The sequence below is a fragment of the Sinocyclocheilus rhinocerous genome, unplaced genomic scaffold, assembly GCF_001515625.1.
Source record: "Sinocyclocheilus rhinocerous isolate Xijiao unplaced genomic scaffold, SAMN03320098_v1.1 scaffold5627, whole genome shotgun sequence".
NCBI classification, from domain to species: Eukaryota; Metazoa; Chordata; class Actinopteri; order Cypriniformes; family Cyprinidae; genus Sinocyclocheilus; species Sinocyclocheilus rhinocerous.
Genome location: NW_015658010.1, coordinates 36,480 through 45,671, shown reverse-complemented (window position 1 = coordinate 45,671; position 9,192 = coordinate 36,480). Strand labels below are relative to the sequence as shown.

Here is a 9,192-nt window from a genome sequence, read left to right as displayed (position 1 = left end):
AAGAGAAAAGCCGCGCTACAGTGATCAGCAGGAAAATGACACCCAATTCAATATGACAGAACGCCGCCTGTGTTTGTACAACAGTCGCCGCTGCTCGCTCATGTACGCTACACGAGCAGGCCAAATACAATAGTAGTTAGCCATTACGCAGCACTGAAGGAGCTGAATGTTTAAGAGCTACTGTGCTTTTGATCAGAGTGACCATTTACTCTTTGGCAGGCCTGAATGAGTCTAAGCTGAGAATCAACACAGAAAAAAAATTTATTTGGGAAGGTGGTTCCATGCCTGACCATAAAAACCTCTTTTTCCCAATATCTTTGCCTCGGCTAAACCCCAGCTAAAGCTCTTTGTGTCACATTCCATTAAAAACTACAAAGTTGCGCAACTTATGAGGGAACAGTGATGGAAAGAAACTCCACATCAACTCGCAGGCAGGCAGTGATTTTCAGCGTTTCTCGCCAGGGCTGACGTGGTAAACTGTGTTGTGTGCCATTAAATTCACTCTTATGCCACTATGCCCAAATGTTTCATTAAGGAATTCGCTCAATCGCTGACGTCTTGGTTTGGCAGTGTAAACTAATGCAAGACGTGATAAAAAAAATATGGGCTGGTGAGCAACAGATTGCGTATGTTTAAACCAGTGATTTGGTGCACTAGGTGTTCATTAAAGGAATTAGATGAGCCGAAAATGAAAATTCTGTCATTATTTACTCACCCTCATGTCCTTCCAAATTTGTAAGCTATTTTTTGTGTGGAACACAAGAAGAGAATCTTCTCCTCTGGAAGAATCTTTGATGAACCTGCACGCAGCTTTTCCAGTAACTACAACTGTCATCAGGGTTTTTATCATTAAATAAAATTGTAATAGTTTTAGTATTATTTTTGTTAAATGAAATTAGCTGAAATAAAATAAAATATAAATATTAGACGCAAAACTTTAACTAAATGAAAACTGGAAAATTAACTGAATTATTTTTAACTTGCTAATTGGAAATAAATAAATACTGAACTAAAACTAAAACTGAAATAAAATAAATAAGCATAAACGGTAATATAAAACTAAATAAATAAAAATAATTAAAAAAAAGACAAAAAGCACATAAAATTACTAAAAGTTAAAACAAAAAAATAAATAAAATGAAAACTAAAAACATAAAAAATACGCTAATTCAAAATATTAAAGGGGTCATATGATGCGATTTCAAGTTTTCCTTTCTCTTTGGAGTGTTACAAGCTGTTCGTGAATAGATAAAATCCCTAAAGTTGCAAAGACTAAAGTCTCAAACCCAAAGAGATATTCTTTATAAAAGTTAAGAGTCAACCACGCCTACCTAAAACGCCTCGTTCAAACACACCCCCACATGTCTACGTCACTGTGTGGGAAGATTTGCATAACACCGCCCAAATGTTCATGCAAAGAAAGGCGGCGTAACTTTGATTCTCGCAGTAGTATTGTTGCCATGTCGTGGAGACGCTGTGCGTTTCATTGTGAAAGCGAAACTACTTTGTTTCCTGGGAGAGTAGCCTACAATGCCGGTGAATTCAGTTCCCCCGTTTCCCCTTCGGCGCGCATGCTGACCACAGTCTATGATGCTGACAAATAATGCTGACTCACAGCCTGTAAGTACGTTCTCATATTTAAAGGATTTGCCACTGACGATTCAAACGCGAGTTTTGAGCGGTGTAGAGTAGCGCTTGTTGTTTCTCGTTTCTCAGATCACAAATGCAGACATGTTTTATGTTTTCGTGGCGCGATGCAACGTAGAAAGACAGCATAAGTCATTATAATCAGTAATTATGTCCCCACTGGATGCTACAAATGCCTCGTTTATAATAGGTTTTATTGGTTTGGTCTCGTCGCATCGGGACACGGCATCACAGTATGGTAAGGGGCGTAACATTTCAGTCACACGCTTGAGGTATTCGGCCAATCAGATAGCTGGCCAATCAGAGCACAACTCGTTTTTCAGACCGATGAGCTTTGTAAAAATCGACGTGTTTCAGAAAGGCGGGGCATAGAGGAGAAACAATAATGTACAGTATGTGGGAAATAATGTTTTTTTGAACCTTAAAACTACATAAACACATTTAATTACACCAAATACACAAAATAATGTTCTTTTTTAGCAACGTCATATGACCCCTTTAATAAAAGTAAGCAAATAATACTAAAATAACTGGCTGTCATCAAGCTCAAAAATGGACAATAAAACATCATAAAAGCACCATGCAAGTAGTTCAAAAGACTGTGTAGGAAGAAATCTAAATTGAGGCCATTTGTTTTATTTAAATGCAACTAGTAATGAGATTTTAAGAGATGATATGGTCCATTAGTTTTGTGCGCTTCTTTATGCTGCCTTAAAGAGATAGTTCCCATAAATGAGAATTTGTTCATCGTTTACTCGTCATTCCAAACCTATATGCATTTCTTTCTTCTGCGGAACACAAAAGAAGATATTTTGAAGAGTGCTGGGTATCAAAATTCCAACTGCATGACTTAAACTGCATATCTTCTTTTATGTTCCACAGAAGAAATATAAGTATACAGGTTTAGATTTGGAATGACAATGAGTAAATAAATGACATAAATTGTCTTTTTTTTTTGAGCGAACAACCCCTCTAACAGTGTTTAAAGGGGTCATATGATGTTGCTAAAAAGAAAAAATATAAAAACTCTTTAAATATAAAAGACGTACTACTTACAGTCTTTGAGTCAGAACAGCCGGCATTGTAGTCTACTCTGCCAGGTTCAGGAAACAGTCCTCCATAAAATGCGCAGCATACATTTGAATATTTGGGTTGAAGTATTCTGGAACAGTGTTGTCAATACAACTTAACCACTGATTTCTAGTCTTGTCCATTTTTGGAAGACCAAACAAAGTTTCGCTTTCACAACGAAACACAGCGTCACACACGGTGGCGAGTGAGCAGAGGCCGGGGGCTAGAGTGACGAGAGTGTAGCAACAACAATACTACAGCGAGGATAAAAGTTACGCCTTCTTTCTTTGATTGAACATTTGGGCGGCGTTATGCAAATCTTCCCACATAGTGAGGTAGATATGTGGGGGCGTGTTAGAACGAGCCGTTTTAGGTAGGCGTGGTTGACTTAACTTTTATAAAGAATATCTCTTTGGATTTGAGACTTTAGTCTTTGCAACTTTACAGATCTTCTTTATGCACCAATAACTTGTAACACTCCAAAGAGAAAGGAAAAATTGAAATCGCATCATATGACCCCTTTAATATTCTATTTTGGAGATTGACAGCCATAGTCACTATCAATTGTTGGAAAAGACCTATATGCGATTCAGAAATTCACCTATTGCAAAATAAATAACAGCGTACAGGTTTGGAAAAACATGAGGGTGAGTGAATACTGAGAGTGTTTTCATTTTAAGATGAGCTATTCCTTAAAGGGATAGTTGATCCAAAAAATAAAAATTCTGTCATACTATGGAAGTCAATGTTCCATAGTCAACATTCTTCACAAGAATGATCTTCTTATGTGTTCAACAGAAGAAATAAACTCTTACAGATTTGGAATAACTTGAGAGTGAGTAAATGATGACAGTTTTCATTTTAAGGTGAACTATCCCTTTAAACAGTCCGATGAGCATCAGTTGAGCAGCAAGACTTCAACATCTCCATTTCCATACAGGCCTGTGTGTTTTCAGATAAACAGAGCAGGAAATGAGCCTTGTGACTGTGTGCCTGCCTGGACTTTATGAGGGGCAAAACAATCATCACTCACTCTCTCACTGCGCTCGTTCACTTTCCCTCGGCTCTTGTCTGCCTTTTGCGTCCTCCACTCGGTCTGCCAGCCCAGCGGAGCGTTATAACAGTTTAATGAGCTGACAAAAGCCAGAAGGGTCACAGTTAGGTGACAATGAGGTTCACATCACCTTGACTGATGCACTGCCCACAAACACTCAGTTTTCATTAAACTCATCAGCTTTTCATTATTGCAGTCTTGGGTTTCGGACAAACACGGATTGCCAAATGAACCCAAGCCTCGCCAAGTTCTGCCAGAGCACAATGGAAAAACAAACAGGCACTTAAGCAAACCAAAAGTGACACAGACGGACACTAAATGATTCCACACTGAGGCGACAGCATTCAAACCACGGATTCTAATATCCAAAAATGAAAAGTCTGTCATTATTTACCCATCCTCATGTCATTCCAAACCCAAATGAATTTCTTTTGTCAGTGGAGCACGAATAATTAAGATCTGAAGAATATCCATATTACTCTGCTATTTTCCATATAATAAAAATAAATGATGATTGGTGCTGTTGTAATGCTCCAAAATATTACTATAATAATTAATAATAATTATTATTATTATTATTGCTGTTGTTGTCGTTACTAAATAAAAATTACTATAGTAATATTTCACTGTAAAAGAAAAAAAGAAAAAAGTATTTAAGAAAAACAATAATTGTACAGTAAAACTGTAAAATTACAATATATTTAATTCGTCATTTCTGCATTTTCAAATGTTAATTATCAAGCTTTTTGGTGGAAAACGCCAGCAAGACCTTAAAGCTTCTCTTTGTTGACAACAGATTTAAAAGCGCTTCTTATTACAAGTTTGGAAAAATGGTTGGCACATAAGACATGTTCCAAAATGCTATAATGTTATAAGCGACCCAAACTCAGTGCAGATGCAGAGAAGCATTTACTCATAAAAACAGTTCATAAGTTGCTCGCGTTAAAAATAAGGCAGTGCTGCGCTTCACTCTGAAACATGCAGTGCACAGATCGTTTTGATTAATCGTGTAGCCCTAATATATGACTGACTTGCTTTCCTGGAACAAAAATGAGAAGTTTGAGTAGAACGTTTCTTCCATACAATAAACGTGAATGGGGACAATGGGCTGTCAAATCCCATAAAGGACAAAAAACCTCAACAAAAGAAGCATAATAGCAGTTCAAATGAATCTTGCAGTATATTCCAGTCTTCTGAAGTCATACACGAATGCATTATGTGAGTAATGGACCAAATTTAAGTCATTATTCACTAAAATGTTGCTTGACAGTCATGGTCACCATTCACGTTCATTGAATGGAAAAAAGCAGCTTGCACAGTGTTATACATATCTCCTTTTGCATTCCACACAAAAACAAAGTCACAGAGGTTTGGAAAAACACGAGGGTGAATACATAATGACAAAATATTCATTTGTGTGTGAACTAATCCTTTAAGGAGTTAATTTACCACCATCCTACAAGTATCCAGAGACACAGCAGATAACATAAGGCCTCGCGGACATTAAGACAATCCTCTAAATAACACTGCTTGTGACATCCAATTTTCCAGTAAGGGGACAACCTTTGTATGGATCGCCAGTCATACTTGTCATCTGTCCAGCCGCATTTACCTCCTACAGTTACGCCCCGTCTCCTGTTAGCGCTTTTCCTCGCGAAGCATCATGTAAGAGCGGCTGGAGCCAAATTCTCCCTCTCTTTCCTCTTCAGCCACAGATGCGGCAAACGGTGCAAACTGCCAATCTCCATGAATCATCCGGCACTGTTAATTATGTACCCTAAGGAGCAGAACTGATTAGCGAGGGTCTCAAACTGATTTAAATTGTTATTTGAGACTATATAAAGTGTGGGCCTAAACACTGCCATTTAGTCACATTCACTAAGCGTTGTCGTTACTCAGAATACTACTTTGCCAAGTCACACAGACTGGATCTGTGGACAGAGAAACACAGATAGGATAAATGATGCTGTATGCATTTCAATGGGAAAAGGTGTTTTATAATTATTCAATCATAGACGAGTCACCATGGGTTGAGTAGAATGTAGAATGAGAGGTGCAAACTTAACGGCAAGCCATTAATGGAAGCATTGATAAAACAGTGCTGTTCAAAAGTTTGGGGTCAATGAAAGTCTGTAAAAACAGTAATATTGTAAAATATTACAATTTACCGTTTTCTTTTCTTTTGAATATATCTTATAATGTAATTTATTCCTGTGACAAGCAAGCTGAATTTTCAGCATCATTACTCCAGTCTTCAGTGTCGCATGATTCTTCAGAAATCATTCTAATATGCTGATTTGCTGCTCAAGAAATATTTCTTATTATTATCAATGTTGAAAACAGTTGTGCTGCTTAATTTGTTTGTGGAAACCATGATACAGAATTCTTAGATTTCGCAATACAAAAATATTCTTAAGCGGTCATTTTTAGAACCATTATTTTTTTTGCATTTCTATACGTTTTTATCATCATGCATTTGGACATTTTTTGTATGCCTAAGCCTAATTCTCATTATTCTCAATGGTGATTTTCATCAAATTATCGTCAGTGTAATAGAATGATTTGATTTCAGTCAGCAAATATAAAGCCAGCACCATTCAAGGTTTTTTTTTTTGGTTTTTTTGGTTTTTAAGCAGTAATGAGAATGTATGAAATATTTCTTTACCATGAGATTTGAGGGGGAAAATGGTATTTTGCATCAAACTTATGTCACATAGCAGAAAATCTTTGTGGACTTTAAAAAGTTTCATTTTCTTTAAACATTATAATATTTATCATTTCTTTTGTTTATTTGCTGGGGTGAAATAAGACCCTTGACATGAAAAAATAAAATAAAAACAGCAAAAATATTCCAAACGTGTTAAAGTGCAATATTGTGCACAACTGCACATTATTTTTTTGTTTGTTCGCAGAAGTCAAAAAGTGCACAACTGGGGTCGTGCCAGACTGGATTTAACTCTCTGCTGCCAAGTTCTCAGAAAGCTGCTTTGACCTTCTTCCTGTGGGGCCTGAAATTTACAAGGTCTGAGCGCCAGTCCTTGAGAGCCGGAATGTGGAAAGACGAGCGAGCTTCCTACAGACTGTGATTAAAGCCTGGATTTATACGCCTGTGCATGATGCCACATGTTGGAGCTTCAACCACCAGCTATGTGTGACAGCTGCCCAGACCGACAGCATGATATAACCACCAGCGGACAACATAGACGTCATGACTCAGCTCAGAACATGAAAACAGCCGAGGGAACTTCTCAGCCCTCATGTTCTGTTTGGTCGTTTACTTCAAGACAAGCACAAAAACTACATTTAACCCTAACAACTTTTAATCTCATGAAAATGTAATTTTCTAACATTTTCTGTTTTCTAATATTTCCTATTTTAGTGTACACAAGGAAAAAGCACATTCCTGTCCATTGTTTATCGACTACAAACAGAAAAAAAAAAAAACATTACTGTAATCTCATTTCTGAAAAGAGAACACCTACTTTGTGACCAAAAATTAAAGCATCAATAATATCTGTCTGATTGGTTTTAAGTCAGTAGACCATTTCTAAAGAATTACGTGAAAGTAAAGTTTAATTTCAAAATTAATATTTTTATTTTAACATGTATAGCAGGGATCCTCAAATCTGGCCCACAAGATCCACTTTCCTGCAGAGTTTCGCTCTAACCCTAATCAAACACACCTGAGTATGCCAATCAATGTCTTCAGGATCATTAGAAAATCACAGGTAGGTGAGTTTGTTAATCCACAAGTAATCCGCAAGATCAATTAACAAATTGTGAAGTAAACAGCTGCATGTTTGTAAGAAACAAATCCACCATAAAAAGGCATTTTAAACCATCACTTCTGGACAAAATACAATACACACACACACACTGTTTTGATTGTTTCATCTGATCGCCCACAAGTTTCTTTATCTTATGGAAGTGATCAGTGCATTTCAGTATAAAATCACTGGAGAACGCATGCGAGTCGTCGCTCACCTCTCCGCAGCTCCGCCGCGATCGGATGCAACGCTCCGGACTTTATTCCCGTTGGAGAGCGCGCCAACCACGGATCCACTCACCGACGGATTCCGCCATACTGGATTGTGGCGAGCGGATCACGTGTCGAGTCCCCGGCGTATGTCCTCCAGAGGCGGGCGCTCACAGTCAGTCGAGCCCGGCGTCTACATTCTCACATGGGGTGGGAAGAACCGAACGATTCCGATTCCTTGACAGTGCTACTACGATTCTTTTGAGCAGTAAATATTTGAAATAAGAAATGGAGTTCTTGTATATTACAGCCATTTCAATTAGTATTAATATATAACTCATTACAGATTTCTACAGATCAGATATAATAGGAAATAAATTTAATCTAATTCTTTCAAAATGGACGTTGTGATTTTTAAAGGCGGCATTGGTCCTCCTAACTAGGCTATGTGTGAAAAAACAACCTATAATATTTTATAATAATTCATTTACTTTTATAAAGTACTACTGACTACAAACAAACTCATATTGTGTATCTTTAACTACACATTGTCATATCAACAGCCTACGCTGAATTACGTTTTTTAAATATAACAACTGTTCTTTTGAATCGGACATGACGACAATAATTACTCGGTAAATGAATACATTTTCATTCAGTAACAAGGTGATTTAAGTGTTTAGGTGTTTGCAATCACTAAAGAAAAGGACAGTCTGAGGCTTCGTTCGCTTTTTGATTCACTAAAAAGAATCGACTCATAAGAGCCATTTATTCATGAATCGAACCTTACTGTTGATGCCGTATGTTTTTGATTCACTAAAAAGAACCGATTCTTACGAGTCATTGGTTCGGGAAATCCACCTAACAGGTTTCTTAAAGGGTTTTTTGCACTGGGCACTGGAAAAGTCATGGAAATTAATACAATCTTTAAAAAAAAATTATATAGGCTACAAATGCAGCTTATGCAAACAAGGTTTTATAAACCTTAATTCTCTGTTAATGGCTTGCATGGTTTTCACATTTTTATGTTGCATGAGTACTACTTTTTGTACTATTAATTTTATTATTTTTTGCTGAACTATTTAAGTTGTATAAAGATCTTCAGATATGACATATTAAGATCTATGGTCCAAATATTTGATACATGCTGTATACATGCACTATAGGTGAAATCTCTCTTTCTTTCTCTCTTACACACATCTGTTCTCAGCTGACTGTGCCTGATAGTTCTTGACCGTCATGTGAATGTAAAGCGATGTTGCGGTGGCCGCTGTTTCTCAGGTTGCCCCATCTAATACTCAGAGGACTATAGAGTTTCATTCAGTACAGAGATCCACTGATCATTTAGATTGTCTTGTATTGTACATGATGCCAAGGAAATGGGCCTTTTTGTGTCCCAATCCTCACATTTGCATGCTTTTTGTCCCCTATGGAACACAATAGG

At 37.2% G+C, this 9,192-nt stretch overlaps 1 long non-coding RNA gene across 2 annotated transcripts in view; it reads right to left on the bottom strand.

Annotated features, from left to right (window-relative positions):
* Nucleotides 1-7,907, bottom strand: part of LOC107722014 (uncharacterized) — a 19,777-nt gene extending 11,870 nt beyond the window's left edge. For both annotated transcript variants that reach the window (XR_001637760.1, XR_001637761.1), the window contains exons 1-2: nt 7,757-7,907; nt 5,385-5,549 (exon numbers count right to left, since the gene is read on the bottom strand). This is a non-coding gene — a long non-coding RNA (uncharacterized LOC107722014). The remainder of the gene's footprint in view (nt 1-5,384; nt 5,550-7,756) is intronic.
* Between the last annotated feature and the right edge of the window lie 1,285 nt (nt 7,908-9,192).